The 17,439-nt window shown below is 37.8% G+C and overlaps 1 long non-coding RNA gene across 2 annotated transcripts in view; it reads left to right on the forward strand.

The window, feature by feature from the left end:
* Window positions 1-17,439, forward strand: part of LOC104150002 (uncharacterized) — a 160,097-nt gene that overhangs the window by 82,517 nt on the left and 60,141 nt on the right. For both annotated transcript variants that reach the window (XR_695460.2, XR_011139553.1), the window contains exons 2-3: window positions 8,444-8,526; window positions 12,444-12,531. This is a non-coding gene — a long non-coding RNA (uncharacterized lncRNA). The remainder of the gene's footprint in view (window positions 1-8,443; window positions 8,527-12,443; window positions 12,532-17,439) is intronic.

The raw sequence follows: 17,439 nt of genomic DNA on the forward strand, positions 1-17,439 counted from the left end.
GTAGCATTATGAGAACATTTATTTCCACTTTTAAAAATTCTTTCTAAAGCAGCAGGAAGATCAGATTTTTCTCTTACTTTCTAATTTTGAAGCGCAGAGCACTGGAAATAAAACTGGCTGGAGAAGTAGGTAAAATCATCAATCATGCTAGACTACTGCTGAATATAAAAACAATTACTCCTGTTGTTATATGAGGATCATAACACTGCTTACTAATGTTAACTATATCTCACACCACCTCTCTTATGCAGTGCTATACATAGTAATACATAGATGAGAAAACTGAAGCTCAGAACCAAAAGAACCCAAGGTTTTGAGATTATTTTGCAGAAATTTTAACAGTAAGAATCAATTCTCTGCTTGTCAAATTGGTAGAGAACTCTATAATTATTATTGTTAAATTACCTTCCAGCAAGATATAGGATGCAAAAATTTGGTCTGATTGGCAAGATATTTAAATTAGTGCAGATAATAAATGAATCCACTGCACAAAATATCTGGAACTGTCTTTCAATGTGTGAATTCTTTCTTGAGGGACCCAAGGACTTGTCATTGCTTGACATCCATTTAGATTACATCAAGCCACATTTTATTTTAAAAACTAGAAATAGAAAAAGTTGACCATTTTATCATTAATGATATAACTTATTTCAAAAAAACCCTTAACTGCATATGTACTCATTGTATATAATTGATTGTAGTCACTTCCGAAAATGTTGCAATCTCTTCATCTTTCTCCCCATCCTGCCCCTTCCCCAAAGTTAAAATTGCAGTCTAAATGTGGAAAGGAAGGAGTTTTTTTATTATATAGCTAATGTCTAAAGAGCGCTATATAAGTGATGCTCTGAATATTTCTGCCATGGTAAACCAAATAATCTTCCGTATTATCAGGAGTTCCAAGTCCCATCTGACTTATTACTGAGAGTTCCAGATGCAACATGAGTTAATAAAATGACTGCAGAAATTATAACTGAAAAATTAATATAATCATCTAATTTGGTCAGTGAACATACAGTCTGGAAAATCCGTAAACGAAAAGTAATGACGTGTCAGCATTTCACACAGGGAGGAGGCAGACGATCAGCAAGTGCTGAAATTGTTGTTTGACCTGCAACAATTAAAAACTTTAACAATTATCAGAATATGGTGAAGAGAATATTAATTCTCATAAAGGCACATTCTTTCCACTAAGTGACTGAATAGGGTTTAACAACTATCCCACCATACTAGCAAAGTGCTGACTGATCTAGCTCTGATATAAAAAATAGTCCCTATCAGACAGTCAAATGATCGTGTTATTTGACCACTTAACAGGAAGAGCGAGCCAACAGCTGTTTCACATTCTTTTACAGATAGCTCAAAGATGACTATAGACAGCTAAAAAACGCTAGTAAGATTGTTATGTATGCTTCTGAATAAATCAAAAGTCAGAAGCACATTGACAAATCAGAACATATTTAGGCAAGGCCCTAATATTTTAAATTCACTGGAATAACTCCAGAAGTAACATGATCAGATGGTGACTAACAATGTCTTAAGCATCTACAGGCTTTTTTAGGGTACAAGCAGAATTATTTACAGATTAGTCTAAGAAGTAAGAGAATGAAAGTGAGTACAGAAAAATGTAAGCACAGAGAAAGGAATCCTATATCAACAGTATCCTTTCTTCAGTATAATGCTATCTTTTATATTATTAAGCATGCTATTATGGGAAATGCACGCTATTAAGCGTTAAGCATGCTACTATGAAAGCATATGAGAGAGAAGAACTGGGCCTGATGCTGTTTTCTACTAAAAGGCAATGGACTACCTTAGAAGGAAATATGACTAAACACCACCCCTGGTAGTCGGAGTCAATGTCTTTTGCACAGTAGAAATGCACACTTTAGGTGGAGGACTGAAATATTACTCCTGTAAAACAAACCACATGATTGCAAAGCAATGCCTGAATTAGACTTAATCAAAACCAGCTGTATATTATTTTTGGTATTGTATTCTCTGAGTTTTGTGAATAATAAAAATACCTCATGCAGATCATTGGATTACCTGCCTAGCTCCTGCAGCCAGTTTAACCTTGTAAAGATGACTCAAACAAATCACCACAAGGAGTCAGTGACTGAACCTGTGCAGTAGATGCTGTATGTAGGATATGATATTATAAGGTTCAAAATAAGTTTGGACCGCTGTCCACTTCTCTCTGAAAGAGATATTAGGGTGACAAGCTAAGACATTTCAGACAGCCTCTGTAGAAAAACGGTTGAATTGCATGGAAACAGAAATGCCATTCATCCATCACCTGGAGGTTTGGGAAAGAAGCTTGTCTGTTTTACCTAGCTGACAGGAAAAAATATTGACATAAACGCCTTGTACAAAGGTGTTACTGGCAACTTTTTATTTTGATTAATGTTCACCAAAAAAAAAAACCATTTTGTTACCTAAGAATAAGTATAGGGGCAGCACAATATAATTTTTTAACTCCACCTTATGCATGACTGAGGCACAGTAGTTTAAAGTGATTGTCTGAACGCTTTTCATTGACGAAGCATAACTGAATTCTTTTCAGTGGGCTAAAAGTCTGTTGACAGCTTTGTGGTATGGGGCACAGTGATTCTCTTCACAGTTCTCTTCTGTAAATATATTCTGTGCTTCATGGAGAATTTGTCCAAACCATTACTTCTGACTCAGAGCTTCTGGTGTTTCAGTGAATTTGGGAACTGGAACTAATTTGTGAGTGACATGCTGAAGGCCTCTCAGTCCATTTCAGCATTAACTCTTCTATAATAAATTCAGGAATTTGGCAGATTTTCATTATAATCATATGAGGGCACTGGCAGAACAGCAGGTATCAAGAGCATAGACGCATATTTGGCCAGAGTGGCATTTCTGAGCATACCATGAATTCATACATCACTTCAACAGCCTCCCACCAGTGAATGAGCTGGAATCCAGCCATGGATGCACAGTGGTGGCCCAGTTACACTGACAAACTACATGCAATAATAAAAATTAGACAAGCAATACCAACTACAGGATAGAGAACTGCATGCACAGCAGCATCCATAGCTATCAGAACTGCAAGGGAGAAACCATTCTCAATACTTTGAAACATGTAGAAAAGTGCTTGATAGTAAATCATCAGCTTCAAAGGAGGGCTTGGATCAGATCACAGAAGGATGGTGAGCCAGCCTATCCACAGAGTCTTTTTTTGGGCACAGACAGAAAGTTTTGTATGCACCCCTCGTGTTACCAAAAGAAGTCATTTTCCATCGGCTGGATGACTCAGTAAGTGAGCCGCCTGCATTATAGAAATTCTATTGATAATGGCCATTTTGCTTCTGGCGTTCAGAAGCAAAATCCTGGTCATTGCTCCTCAAAGAATTTAACCTCAGAAGTTTACAAGCATCCAAGGAGATCCCTGACTTGAACCTTGCCAATGTGAGCAGGAGCAGAAGCTGAAAACACAGTTTTTTTTGCAGGTCATTTCCTCATTTTGGAAAGCATAGCTTGTGTAATAGTACCTAAGTATTGACAGGGGGTACAAGGCCATGATTTTTGAATGCCTAAGTAGCTTTCCTCAATCTTCAGGCTGCCCTCACAGTTTTAATGAGGCTTTCCTTCTGTTAGCAGAAGTCAGCAAAAGATCCTGGTTAATGAATCTGACGGGAATTCAGCTGCACTATCCTCCAGTGTCTGGCTCCTGCTGAAATCCTGGATGGCTGGAATGAAAATATCTTAACAAGTTCATAGGTTTCAACAGCAGAAAAGCAGTGTTCTTATCCTACCACAAATTTGGCAGGAACTTGCAGTGATTTAAAAGAGATAGGAAATGGCTCAATAGCTAACTGTGTTTCCTGATTTTCTCTCTGTATGGCATTTTCTGCTTTGTTTACTTCTATATAAAAGCCAGTCAGCTGTGCATTTGCCTCTGCTTCTTAAAACTCCTTGAATTGTGCCTTGCCCAAAGTCACTGGCAATGCCTCTACAGGTAGCAGAGACGATCTACAGCTCAGATCATCGTGAGTTCGGAAAAGGAGAAAGGGCAGAGTTGAGTGATGGAGTGATGCCAGACTGCTTCCTCCCAACATCCCCTGTGCTTTCAGATGCTTAATGGGCTGCAACAAGTTAAAGAAAACAAAACTTAAATAACATGTGGCAAGTATAAGTAAGAGCTAGAGAGAAACAAATATTCTATTAACTTTTTCCATGGCAGGTCACTATGGCTGATTCTGATGGAAGTAAAAGTTTTCTATTCCTGTCCCTCTGTTGTTAGGTCTCTAAGAGAGCCTGCACAGCAAAGTAGTCTGGCATGCCTGACACCAAAGCCACTTCTCTGAAATACTCCTTCATCTGTGGTCACCTGTGCGTACGTAATCCATGTATAATGCTTGTAGCTAGTAGAAGATGTAGCAAATTCCTTTATGTTTAATTTTGTCTGGATAGTGCCTAATTTCCCTTCAGAGAGGGATATATCCTCTGCTTTTTCTTTTCTTTGTAAGCATCCTTAAAATATTTTGCTTTCCTTTGGCACTGTTCAAAGGCTTTGTCCTACCGGTAGGAAACAGCACCATTTATGTATTTCAGCATTTCTCTCCCTGTCAACATGCTCATCCCACCAAAGTGGAAAAATTAGCATCTCTATATGAGCAGAGCGGGGTAAGGGCAGCTATAACACATACCTTTCTCTCGTCATGCTTTTTTCAAAGTGAAGGTTATTTTTTGTTAGAGTCATCAGGATGGGTGACTCAGGAGAGGTGAAGATGGCAGCCACCCTGTTACAGTGGTGCACTCACACCTGTGAGTCCAGCCATTCAGCAGGACTTATGAGCTTGGCCACAGTTCCCGAATAATGCAACTATAGGGTAGCAGGCTTGAAGCTGGCCAGCCAGGAATACAAGCTCAGCAAGCCCACATATATGAATACGTTGGCTGTAAAATATTATCTTGACATATCCATAGTTTTTAAAAAAAGGCAGTGAACAAGTCCGAACAGAATTGCTGTGACAATTATGAAATAGGCAGTGCCTAACTATAATTGCTATTTCAGTGAGAAATTCACTTGAGAATTGGTTGAACTCCATCCTCCGCTGTATAATCTGAATTTTTACATATCCATTTTCAATTATTATCAGCTTACAAATCTTGAAGAAATAAGGAAAGGGAAGGGTGGTATTACACTTCCCCTTATACTCAATTACAGCTAACAGGAGAAGGAAACCCTGCGGTTTGTACACCACCCTCATTCCCTATGAATAGGAACCAAATGATAGAATTTGGAGGAAGTAGTTTTAGGAGGTTTAATTGTATTACTTATGTAAAATTACAGGCTGATTTTAATCTGTTCTAAATATGGTTTAGAAACCAATTTTTTATATAGACCTTTGTTGCAGACCCTTTTATGGATGGGCAAAGTTCAGTCACTATCAGCTAGTCCCACATTTTTCCCTAAGAATTTCATCATCTGTTCAAGCTCAATCATACTGAGCCTTCACTGGACATACTCCTGGGGTCGCTATATGTTCCTAAGTGAATTACAGATGCAAATACTGGGTATAATGAAGTGCGGATTCAAAACAATACCCACAAACAAGGAAGATATTTTGAACCACCTGAGCCTTAGAAGCAGAAGGATAGTCTTCTGTTATTGATAGCTGTACAAACCAGAAAATAAGATTGCCGCAAAAAGCACCAACACAGCTTAATATTACATTATTTTTATTTCCGATGAACCTTATCTTCCCTGCTCTTCATCCTGGTTTGTCATGTTAGCACATGCACAGAATGCAAGATTTTACTGCAAGAACTTCAACATCCTAATCACTTTTAAAAGCATTTCCCACCAGCAAAGAGATAAAATTTAGCCAAGAGAAAAATAATGGAGTCAGGCCACAATGGAATTATACTTGCCTTAAGAATCATTAGCTTTTCTCCTCTGGTAAAGAAAAAAAAAAGATTCAACTAAATGCTATTAAAAAACAATAGTTGTCAATATTTTATGGATGAATCAAGAATGTGGGCATCATCCCAAAAGGCTGCTGACATTAGAGCAATAAAATCTTATATTTTATAGTTGAGTTTGGTTTGCTTTACATTAGTGACCTAAACTGCTTATTTTCGAACTTTGAGAACATACCACCTACATTAGCAGAAAATGGGCAGGCTGGTATTTTGAGTTAATAACCACATCATTATTCATCTTTTAAAGAGCACTTTTTGACTCAAGATCTCAAGGTATTTTACAGAAGTAGTGACTCCTTACCTCCCTTAGTCTCCCCACAGCTTAGAAAACGAGGAATGTGCAGTGGGGAGCGGCTAGGCAAAGGCATTTAGCAAACTAATGTCGAAACTGGGATCATAAACTCCTCAGTGGTACTGTGAGCATTGACAGAACTCAGATAATCTCCAAGATTTTTTGATGCCTGCAGAGAGATATTTATATTGAATAGCTTGGAAGCTTATAAATTCATATCAAGCTAAAGCAAATCCAGATTCTGGGTATATGCTATCGTAAGGTCTTTCTTCTTGCTAAAACGTACTAATAGATCTCTAATGTTTCATTATTGTCCACAAATCCTTATTCCATTAGCAAATAACTGATAAAGTTCCGTAGGATACAACTCTTGTCATATCTGTATATCATGAGGGTACATGTACGAATTGCAGCACAGTTATTCCTGAATGCACACCTCTGAGGGAAAGAATCAGATCTCCACTTGCAATGGAATAAGCAGAGAACCAAATAGTCACTTCTGAGAACTGGTATATCAATCATCAGATCATTAAATTAAGCTGTGAGTTATGGGTTGGATTCTGCTAAACCAACGTGTGCTGTCTACAACTTCTCTAAACTTAATTAGTCCTCTGTGCTCCTCTTAAGTCACTGGAAAGATTCAGCTGTTGAGAACAATTCATGACTCCTATCTTATACATCTATTTTTATGTAGAAAGAAACACCCTCTGGAGGTACCTCTCTCTCTTGACAGCAGATGACATACAGACAACTAATTTAGAGAAGATGCCTAAACACAAATGGCTAAAATATTCGAGACAAAGCCTACACTGGTTAAAAGCCTCCATCAGCTAGACTGTTCAAGTGTCACTCAGATTTCTACATTCAGTCAGATAAATCCTACTTGTAGCAGCCTGTGACCCCAACTTAAACTAATAATTATCTCCTCTTTTACTTTCCTACCTTGTTTATCATAATCTTCCCCCTGCTTCATGCTGACCCTTGACTAATGACTAGATCATAATCTTTTCAGTGCTGGGACTATCTTGCCATTATGTGTCTTCAAGAACCCTATCCTGAAACTGCAAGTGTCCCCACAATGTGACAAAACTCAAAGACAATGAAAATCGTATTAGCATATCACATCATTCATCACAGCAGGTGTAATAAATATTTGGTTCAATGTTATCTCACCTTATTATATTATTAATTGTCATACAATAACAAACCATTTTATAATGGCTTAACATTGACAGATTTTGAACAAGCAGGGCAAATCACTTATGCGTGTTCTCAGGTCAGAGTATTGACAGCAAGTGTTTGAATGTCTTGCTGAGTCAGTACTTCAATGCTATGGGCGTTTTCTAGCCCAACAAATGCTCATGGATAATCTTACAAGAGTATTTTGAAAATGACAAGATTTATTCAACATTGATGTATCTATAGAACAGTTATGCTCAAAACAGTTTGCCTCACTTATAAGCATTGGAAAGAGGAATGATTAAATTTATATCAGCAATAAAAAAAAACAAGGGCATACTTCCATATTTGCATGCATTTACAAGAAAGTATATAGATGATCTTATTTATGAGTGGAATAGTATGCTTTTTCTCTGTATACTCAAATGAAAACAAACAGAAACCCATTAATCAATCTTAAACACTTTGCACAAGAGATTTCACAGTCTATCTGGGACTGAGGAATAAACTGAAAATCGCCACCTTATTCGTTATAATTCAAATGCTCTCTAACTTTGCATTTTTAAGGATTTTTTAAGGGCAGTTCAGGCTGTTGAAGCAAATGAAGCAGACTATGAATGAATTTTGTGTGGGCAGAGTTAATAATTGGTGATTAAGTAAAAAAATCCATGTAATAACCAACAGAAAATGTTGATCTATATATTGAAGGTTTTTAAAGAAATTTGAGAGGGTGACTTTTAGAAAGTGTTTGTCCTGTTCCTAACAGCATTGTTACTCTAGCGTAACTGGGGGCTGTATGTGTCTTAATTCTAAGAGTCGATACTACGCACTGTAACACTGCCTGTTATGCACAGTAGCACTTTGAACTTTCACATGCCTATATTTATTCAACAGATGGCAGAGCTTGTGAAAGGATCAAACATCTTTCTGACAAGAGAGCAGCTCATTTTGTGCAAGGAAACTGCCAGGTATCTTTACTGGATGGTAAACAAACTGATGGCCTGCTTCTTTTCCCAGGAGGAATTAGCTGCATGCAGCAGCCACAAAGAGGGCAGAGAGGCATGAGCTGCCGCATCCTGCAAGCCTTAATTCAGTGTCTGGTAAGGAGGTATTGAATGTACTTTGCAATAGTGTGCAAATTTATGCTAAGACAAAAAGTTTGCCCTCAAAGTCTGTAAGTATCATCTGGACAATAAACACTTACGGAAACATTCCCCTAAATGTAGAGCAGAATGAGAATCTTTCTGCAATTCTTCTATGTGAGTCTACATATTCAGAGCATTTGTTTAAACAGGTCCTAAAACAACCTCGGCTTAGCTCTATGATGTTATCAGAATATAAATGCTAATAGCAAGAGCTATAGCAAAAGCTAATAGCAAGAGCTATAGCAGTCCTCTGTGTTCAAAACATCTGCTTTGGGATAGTTAGAAAGTACCATCAGGAACTATTATTGAAATTGTCCAGTTTCACAGCATTCTTTAAAAACACTTGTTTCCATCAGTCTATTGTTTTCATTTGTGACAGCTTCCCTAAGACTTTTCATAACAGATGATACCACAGCATGAACTGGGGTATGGACATTTCAAAAGGCAGCACACCTAGCACTGTATTTCCTCGTTCCAGCTTTAAAGTGAGGTAGCACAGCAATTCATTGATTCACACCTCCTTTAAAAAGGTTTCAAGTTGAGCGATATAATGCTCAAAATACAAAAATATGGATTACTAAAATCAGTGTGAGTTAGGGGAACATAGACTCAGGGAAAAGTCCAGTGGGAAGAAAGCAGGGACTGCTTTCTGAACTGCTTCTGGAAATAGAAATATATGCCTCTTGCCCAGGAGGTAGAATCCATAGACAGTGCCTACCGCAAACAAAAAAAACTGATATTGCCTTTTTTGTTAAAGAATGGCTACAATTAGTGACACTAAGAACTATAAATTCAAATGAACACAAGAAACAAAGCTTATCTCGATGGAAGCATGTTAATCATCTTCTAAACTAAGTCAATTATGAAGACTTTCTTCAAGAAAGGTGTTTTTAAACAAGGTTCGTCATGCTATTATAAATATTGCTGTGTAGGTTCTGTTATTTGTTTCTCATCATGTTCCCACATCTCATCGTCTAACATGAGGGAGAAAGCTGCCAACAACAGATATGAAAAGAGAATCCACACAGCGGCAAACCTTCTGTCCCTGTCCAGGCTTTAAGAGGCACAGCTCCCATGCCACGCTGTCATAATCATATCTGCCCTTTTCATAGAGATAGTGCTTTAAAAAGAAAAGTTACAGTGGATCAAAACCAGTAATGGTGTATTACTTCCGTGCCCAATTATCTGGGCAGAAAAGCTTAATGGAAGGATTAATAAGACTGTACAACCCTCTCTCAATGCCTCTCCACCGCAGTTATCTCTTCCAGTGATTCTGGTGTCCATAATCTCTCATATAACAAGTCCACCTTCTACTGCAATCACTAGCACTGACTTTCTCTGCCTTTTATAAAGGTTGTCATGCTTTGAAAAAGACAATTGTAATTAAAGGAGCAAGTGTAGGAAATAAATAGACAATAACAAAGAATGGAAGAGACCCAAAAGGGTTTGTCTGTTTTTTATAGGGGATTACAGCTTCACTGGAGCATAGGCTATGTGCCTAATTGCACATAGCTCAGAAAAATATTTTTCTTTTTTTTTTTTTTTTTGAGAGAGAGTTTTCAGGGAAGCTGCCTGCAAAATTCATGTATCTGATTTTTCAAGGAAAAATGCAATTTCAAGAAGGGGAAAGAAACAGTTTTGTTGAAATAGCTTGATGTTCCACCTGGGAAGCTAAAATAAATATTTAAAGGTAGGTCAACTTTCAGTCCTAGCTAAAATGAAAAACTGAAATCCTAGCCTTTCACTGTCATAAGTTTGAAGCCTTTGAAAAGTAGGATATATCAAACTCTTCTTATCTCTGCTAGTGGAAAAGGTGGTAGGCAAAAATCAGGGAAAGTATAGAGCAAGAAATAGATTTGATTGCTCCCAGTAGTACTCTGCTCATTAGAAACCTTTTCTTTCTCTTCTCACCTATATTTACTCTAATGGCACAGCCCAAGGTTATACGCATGATTCAAAGCGTTACTGTTGCTATAATCATGTAGATAAGGATAACTTTCTTCCATATATTAGAATATAATTATTTGTTTCGTCTCTGAGAAGGAAAGATTTATCTTTTATGGGATACATAATTCAGAGAATACAAACATCTATTTGTTTAGGTGTTATGTTTAACGCTGCTGATTCTTCTCACATGGTCACCAGAGGCTTAATAGTCTGATCAGCTTTCTTCACTAGCACCACGTGTATGAGCAGCTGCTCAGTTAAGGATTCACACATCTAGTTATTAATGAATAACAGCTCGTTTGTTTTTCTGACATACACATACCTTGAGAAACATGTGGCCCCTGGGCCTATGCAGAAGAAAAATAGCAACTTAGAACAGTGTGACAGAGTACACCCCAAAAACTGTATTTTGTGTCTTGCACATAAGAGTAGCTTCATACGTCCTTTGCGTCCAGAAGGAACTTCTCTTCCACTCCTGAATGGCTCCCTGATAACTGAGTGCTCTTTTTCTAAAGCCTAAATTATATAACTACCTGTCCTAAAATATATTTTAATGGCAACACAAGAAGTAATGTTTTTCATCTCAGGATCTGAATTACAAATTTCAGAGAGAAGAGTCATTATCTCAGTTTCAAAAGGCTTTCCATTTTAAGCCATCTCTTCCAATTGTTAATAATCATTTGTCTGTACCATAAAGATTCCTAAAGGTAGAAAATTCTCATGAGCAACACGTATCTGCATTGTACACATATTTACACAACAGTCATTTAAGTGCACCTATAACCGTATATTACGGTTAAGCTCGGCTTAGATCACCGAGGAAGGCCGTGGTGGCTTAGTCACTGACAGTTGTAAAAACTGGTTCCCCAAGCACCCATCAGGAATGGTAAAGGTACAGTTAGTCCTGCCTTCAGGTGGTAGCAGCACGGCCAGGCTGACCTCTTGGAGAAGTCCTTCTGGCCCTATTTTCTATGGCTGTGTTATTAAGACAATGATGCAAATAGAGATTTTTAAGTCAATTTACTTAAAAAGACATTAAGAAGTTAGTTTGCAATGGCAAACTATTTTCCAATTTCACAGCTTAAGAGAAAAAAGCATTTCTGCCTGCAAGGAAGCTGAAATACTCCAATCACACATGTGTCTTGCTTCCTCAACACTGATTAAAAAAATATCCTCTACCCTGTTTCAAGCCATCATCACAATGAAACATGTCAAAATTCAATATGCTTAGGAAGGAGGTCATTATTCAGTGCCGTCACCATCTCCTAGGGAGGCCTATGACAGGCCTGTCAATATTTTCTCTACATTTCTCAGAATGTAGAGAAAAAGAGCTTTGGGCTAAGCTGGAACTTGACCGTATATCCACCTAGGAGATACTAGGTATAAGCATACCCCAGTGATAAAAAAGTCATGAAGATCTTTGCCACAGAAAGTTCAATGCATAAGCAGACTACTCTGAGCAGCTGTGGAATGGGCAAACAGTGTGGGTCTTAACACAAATCATCATGTATCGTACCAGCTGCTGAGAACAGATGAAGATGATCTAAATTGTTATTGGCCTAGAATTACTGCCAGTTGTGTGTAGAATATAAAATGAGCTTGAGGGCAAGATAAAATAAGAAGTCAAATACATGTGGATTAATAACGTTCTTTTAATCATCTCGTCTTCTGTAAATACACTACATACATACATACATACATATACACTTCCAGATGTTTTAACAGGAAGTTCAGTGCTTGAAATTCCAAGAAGAGGAGTTTTTTAAGAAATTCATTCTGCACCATCTGGAATTGGTGTAAGAGGGATCCACTGCAATTAATATATGTATATCTACAGTATACCATTATGTGTAAAATGAACCATATGTAAACACATGGTTTTGCAACGCTGCTGTGAAATACAACGAAACTTTCTCTATTTTCAGGAAAAGAATGCAAATCCACTTAAGAAGACTTGAGACTAGCTACTAAAAAGGAGTTGTGCAGCTGCAGTGCTCGTCGTAGGTGAAGAAGGTACGTACTACTTCTCCTCTTGACATTGTGTTAGTATATGGAAAGCAAATCAGAAAAGAAAGAGAATCTGATTACATAGCCTTTCTATTAGAGGATCCACACGGAGTAAGTAATCCTGGACTTCATTCTCAGGGCTCTTAATGCTCAACTTATGTAAAATATGCACAAAAGCATAGGCAAGGAATCCAAGATTCTTCCCTCCAGAACCATGTCCCTTCTGTCTCTCTCTCTTTCCCTTAGTCTTGACCACTTTGTTTCCTACAAAGTTATCCCTTCTTTCTTTGCTGCAGCTTCAATAATAAACCCAATAATTACCAAAAACAAATAAACAAATAAACAAAGTCAGCATACATTACAACCATCCCTTTACAGTTAGAATTAGGCATGAGTGCATTTTGTGATGTGTCTAGTCCTGTAAATTTTTGCTACTCACAGGGATCCTGGCCTTTCCAGAAAAAGGACAGAAGTACTTTGCTTCAGAATTTCAGTTGGACTTAGGTGTCAAATGGACTCTGTGGTCATTTCAGGGCATGTTCACCAGCAGCCTTTTAGGACACTAAAATCAAGTAAGTCAGGGGAAGCACATTTAGAACCTTAAGATAAAAAGAAAGAAGCCAAGTGAAATGGAAGTGCATGGAGAGCTAGTCAGCAGCTGAATAGGAGTATTCAGAATTATAATTGTGAATGTAGGCACTATATTTTAGTTTAAGTTCCATTTTAAAGGTGTTAGAACTTTTTTTTTCTTTCTTTCTTTTTTTTTTTTTTGAACAAGAGAGTCACTACTGCACTGAATAAAGTAGGCAGCAATTTCTGTGGTCAAATTACTGGACTGGAATTCAGAGCCCTGACAGTTCCCAGCAGTGCCACAGATTTCCTTTGGATCCTTACAGATACAAAGATGATGATGCTATAACGGGATAACTATAGTCATATTGTTTGACCTCCGTTATAACACAGGCCACTGGAGGGTGGGAAGACAGCATTAGGAGGAACATCAAGGGGCCATGCAGTCCATCATCCTGCCCCAAGAATCCCTAAATCACTTTTAATAGATGCTTATGTAACCTCTTCTCATAAACCTTCGGTTTCTGGTACCTTTCTGCTCAATCTTTTTCAGTGCTAGAAAGTTTCCCCTGAACCTTTGTTGCTGTAATTTAAACGCAATCCATTCTGTTCTTCCAGATACAGAAAAACATTGACCTGTTTTCCACCTTGCAGCTACATTTACTTTTCATATTTGAAGTTTGTTAGCATGCCTCCCTTCAGTATTCTTTAGATTTCCACAACCCAAATCTTGCTGTAACTAAAATGTCTCTTTTAAATGAAAGGTTGAACCTTAGTAAGCTCCTCCAATAGTTAGTTCATTATTCTTCTTGTGAAAAACAAATCTTATCTAAAATCAGCTCCAGAAAACCTTTAAACTCTCTCTGCTTCCATTTATAGCTCTAAAATAGACATAATAATTCTACTTTTCTCATGTCTTTCTAGTGATAAGTCTACTGAAAAAATAAATTCTTTGGGATAAGGACAACAACAGGGACTCCTAATATTAGAATAGGTCTCCGGACATCCTAGTGATACAAATATTAGCAACAGTGTTCCCACCTAGCACAGACCGTGATGAACAAACACTGTGTAGCTCCCAGTCATTTAAGATGCTGCCGCCAGTCACCGACATTATGCTGATTACAGGCAGAATCTCAGCTTGTACAGACATTACACTCAACAGTTCTTACCTTCCTTATGAAAACAAGCATTCTGACTGCCATAGACTTTTATCAGCAACATACTTTGTTTAATGTGTCTGAGATCTGCAAAGGCACATTGAGCAACATAATAGGCATCTTGTAAGGCTATCTGATCCTTTATGGACTGAACTGAATTGTAACATCCCTGAAGCATTCAACCTGTTTTAATTAGTGAGTCAGTTCTGTCATAGCTACCTACGGAAAGAAATATACCTAACTCTCCCATTCTCAAGCTCCTTCCTATCTTAGCTTATCTGGTAGTATAATAAAAACTCATCTTAGTTATAAGAGACACAGACTTCTCATTAAGGAGCTTGTAAGAACACTATCTAGTTCATGTTCAGTGGGAGCATATGCCAGAAAACTCTGTGTATTTTTGAAAAAAATCCATGTTGTTAGAGTATAGTAAAATAGTTCTGTAATAATAATACGTAGAAAATAGTTCCGCAGTAGAGACTGCCATGTTTTAGTCAAAATGTGTGCCCATAGCTTGGTTACATTTACCAAGCTTATTTTTCACACCCCAAAAGCTCATAGACTTCAGTGGGAAGTCTGAGTGTGCAAGAAATGCCATTTGGAGCTCATTAAGTAGATATAACTTTTATTGCTTCTAAAGGAGGTCTGCTCTTGCATTCACACACAATGTGGGGATAGTATATACAAGTATTATGTTAGAGGTTCTGTTCTTGCTTGATTTTAGACAATGGCTGGGCAACAATCCAAATTGTTCCTTATGAAAATTTATTAAAAGTAATGGTTTTGAAAGAAAGAAATTGCATGGGGTCAGATAAATGTAAAACAGTTCCACTGGGTACCAGAGCAGTAGGAATAAAAAGTGTGTGAATTAATTTTTCCTTGGCAACTAATGCTATTCTGTGCAAAATTTGTTCAGGGTTTGTTCCACAGCTTAATATTCGAGCTTTTTGAGATTCAAATTAAATATATGTTTGTTTTTCTTCTAAAGCTGTCAGGGGCATATATGTGTCGGTTTTCATTAACAATAATTTCCCTTAGGATCTTTGGCTTAGGTTAACCTTCAGACCTCCACTGACCCTCCTAAACCATCAGGGTCTCTTTCCGTGTGTTGTTCCACAGATGAATGTACCTGCCAAAACCTAAGCGCCTTCATAGGACTATGTCGACTAGATATCTGAGCAGTTCTCAAGTCTAACAAATGTGCCCTGTAAACTACAGCAAGAAATTCTCCTCCTTCCTTTCCCCTGAAATTATTTATTTCTTCAGTACTAAGAAGACGAACACTTAGGTAAATGCACATGGTACAGACATTTAAAACTGAGTATCCTCTACATTAAGGCTTCTTTTTTAAGAATCATGTTGTGCTGTACACATTTAAGCCTCATTTCCACCCTGAAAAATTATATTTACACACTATTTACACACTAATGACAAAGCACAGCCCAAGCAGTTTTTGAAATATATAAAACAGAATCCAATCACTTGACAAAACATTGTCACAGTAATATGCAGCTCTTGTAGCTCTTCTGGGCAAAATACTATTATTTCACTGGCTGCCAGGAGGATTTCACAAAGACTAAGAACGCTGCTAGTCACCAGTCAAGACACACATCCAAACCCTCTGATCCACTCCTTGCTAATGATATAGCCCACACATCTTCTTAAAAGTTAATTTTGTTCCCTGTTCAAATGTAAAAATAATTTCAGGGTTAGGTCACTGTTGGCGAGTACAGGAGGACTGTTGAAAGTAAGGAAGTTTCCAGGGAAAAGCAGAGACTGAAATATTATTCAAATATCCTTCTGCCTAAAAATCATGAGGCTATTGTAATATAGTGTTCTGGTTCACACAATCCACTGATGCTAGTACGTATGGAATGCTGAACTGTTTTGATTTGAAGGCTTTGCTACAAATGAATAATTCACTTCAATTTTGCACCCATGAGTTGAGAAATACCTTTGCAACAGGCGTTTCTCTTACAGAAAGTTCTACTGAAAGTCTTAGCTTATTTTCTTTCCCTTAGATGAAATCCCATGATTAATTCTTTGTGAAGAGCTATCAAAAAGGACTACAATTTTGCTGGTGCGTAATAAACCATACTAGCATCTGATGTTTAATACTGATATTTGGTAACATAGATAGACTTTAAATGTATCACTCACAGCAAGGTTAACTATTGAAATTCTATAGATATCATTACAGACAGTAAAACCTTTTTTGCCTGTGCATTTACTAGTTGCAGGTTACCCGCAAAATGAATGCTAAGCCTACTAATGCATGCTGATGCATCAAAATGCACACTAATGTTTATACCTTGATTTTTGTACCGGGTTATGGGGAAAAAAGCTTCGGGGCTGTTGTATGCATGCAACGCTACATGAGGGGCAGAGATGTTGCCCCTCTCAACTCCATTTGCCTTTCAGCTGGCCTACATTTGGAGCGCAGTCCACTAGCGGGTGAAATCTGGCCCTTATTGTCCGTAGTTTGCTCACTAAAGGTAACATTGCGCGATTATCATGCAGATATTGTTTCTACTAATCATGACTTACTCTTATCTTCCTTACATTGGCGACATTTCAGCTTTAACCTTTACCTGCGTTTCAAAGGCTCTTTATATGCTGCAGTGTAATATGACAATACTCAGACTAGATTTAAACAAGCTACCTCAGGAGCATAAACAGGCCTAGTCATGACAGCAAAGCATATCATAGTAATTACGTATATTATAGGGTTTAAAGGAAGGTATCTTCTTGGAAGTGTTTAAAGTAAAAATTGTGTTCATGTGCTGCACAATCGAAAATTGAATATCCATTCAGCCGTGGTCTGCATCTGAAACGATGCTTACTTCATCCTGAATTTGATATCCACCAAGCTACACTAAGCATCTTATTGTATCATTCATGGGGCAAGTCACGCCCTTCAAGGTAATCAAAATCACCATATGGATAAAGGATAACAGCTCTCCTACATGCAGGGAGTTTGGCTGAAATGAATTGGACTGTGGCACTGAAAGGGCCTCAGATTGTGCTGAATGGTAATTAAAGGAGCACCCACTCCCTTAACAGAAAACTGAGCTTCTTTGAACTATGGCTGTTTGTGTAGGCTACAGACTAGAGGGCCAGATCTAGCCACAGTGGGGAAATGTGCCACTTCCTTGAGTGACGGGGTTGTGTTATATCGAATGAC

The sequence above is a fragment of the Struthio camelus genome, chromosome 2 (genome assembly GCF_040807025.1).
Source record: "Struthio camelus isolate bStrCam1 chromosome 2, bStrCam1.hap1, whole genome shotgun sequence".
NCBI lineage: Eukaryota > Metazoa > Chordata > Aves > Struthioniformes > Struthionidae > Struthio > Struthio camelus.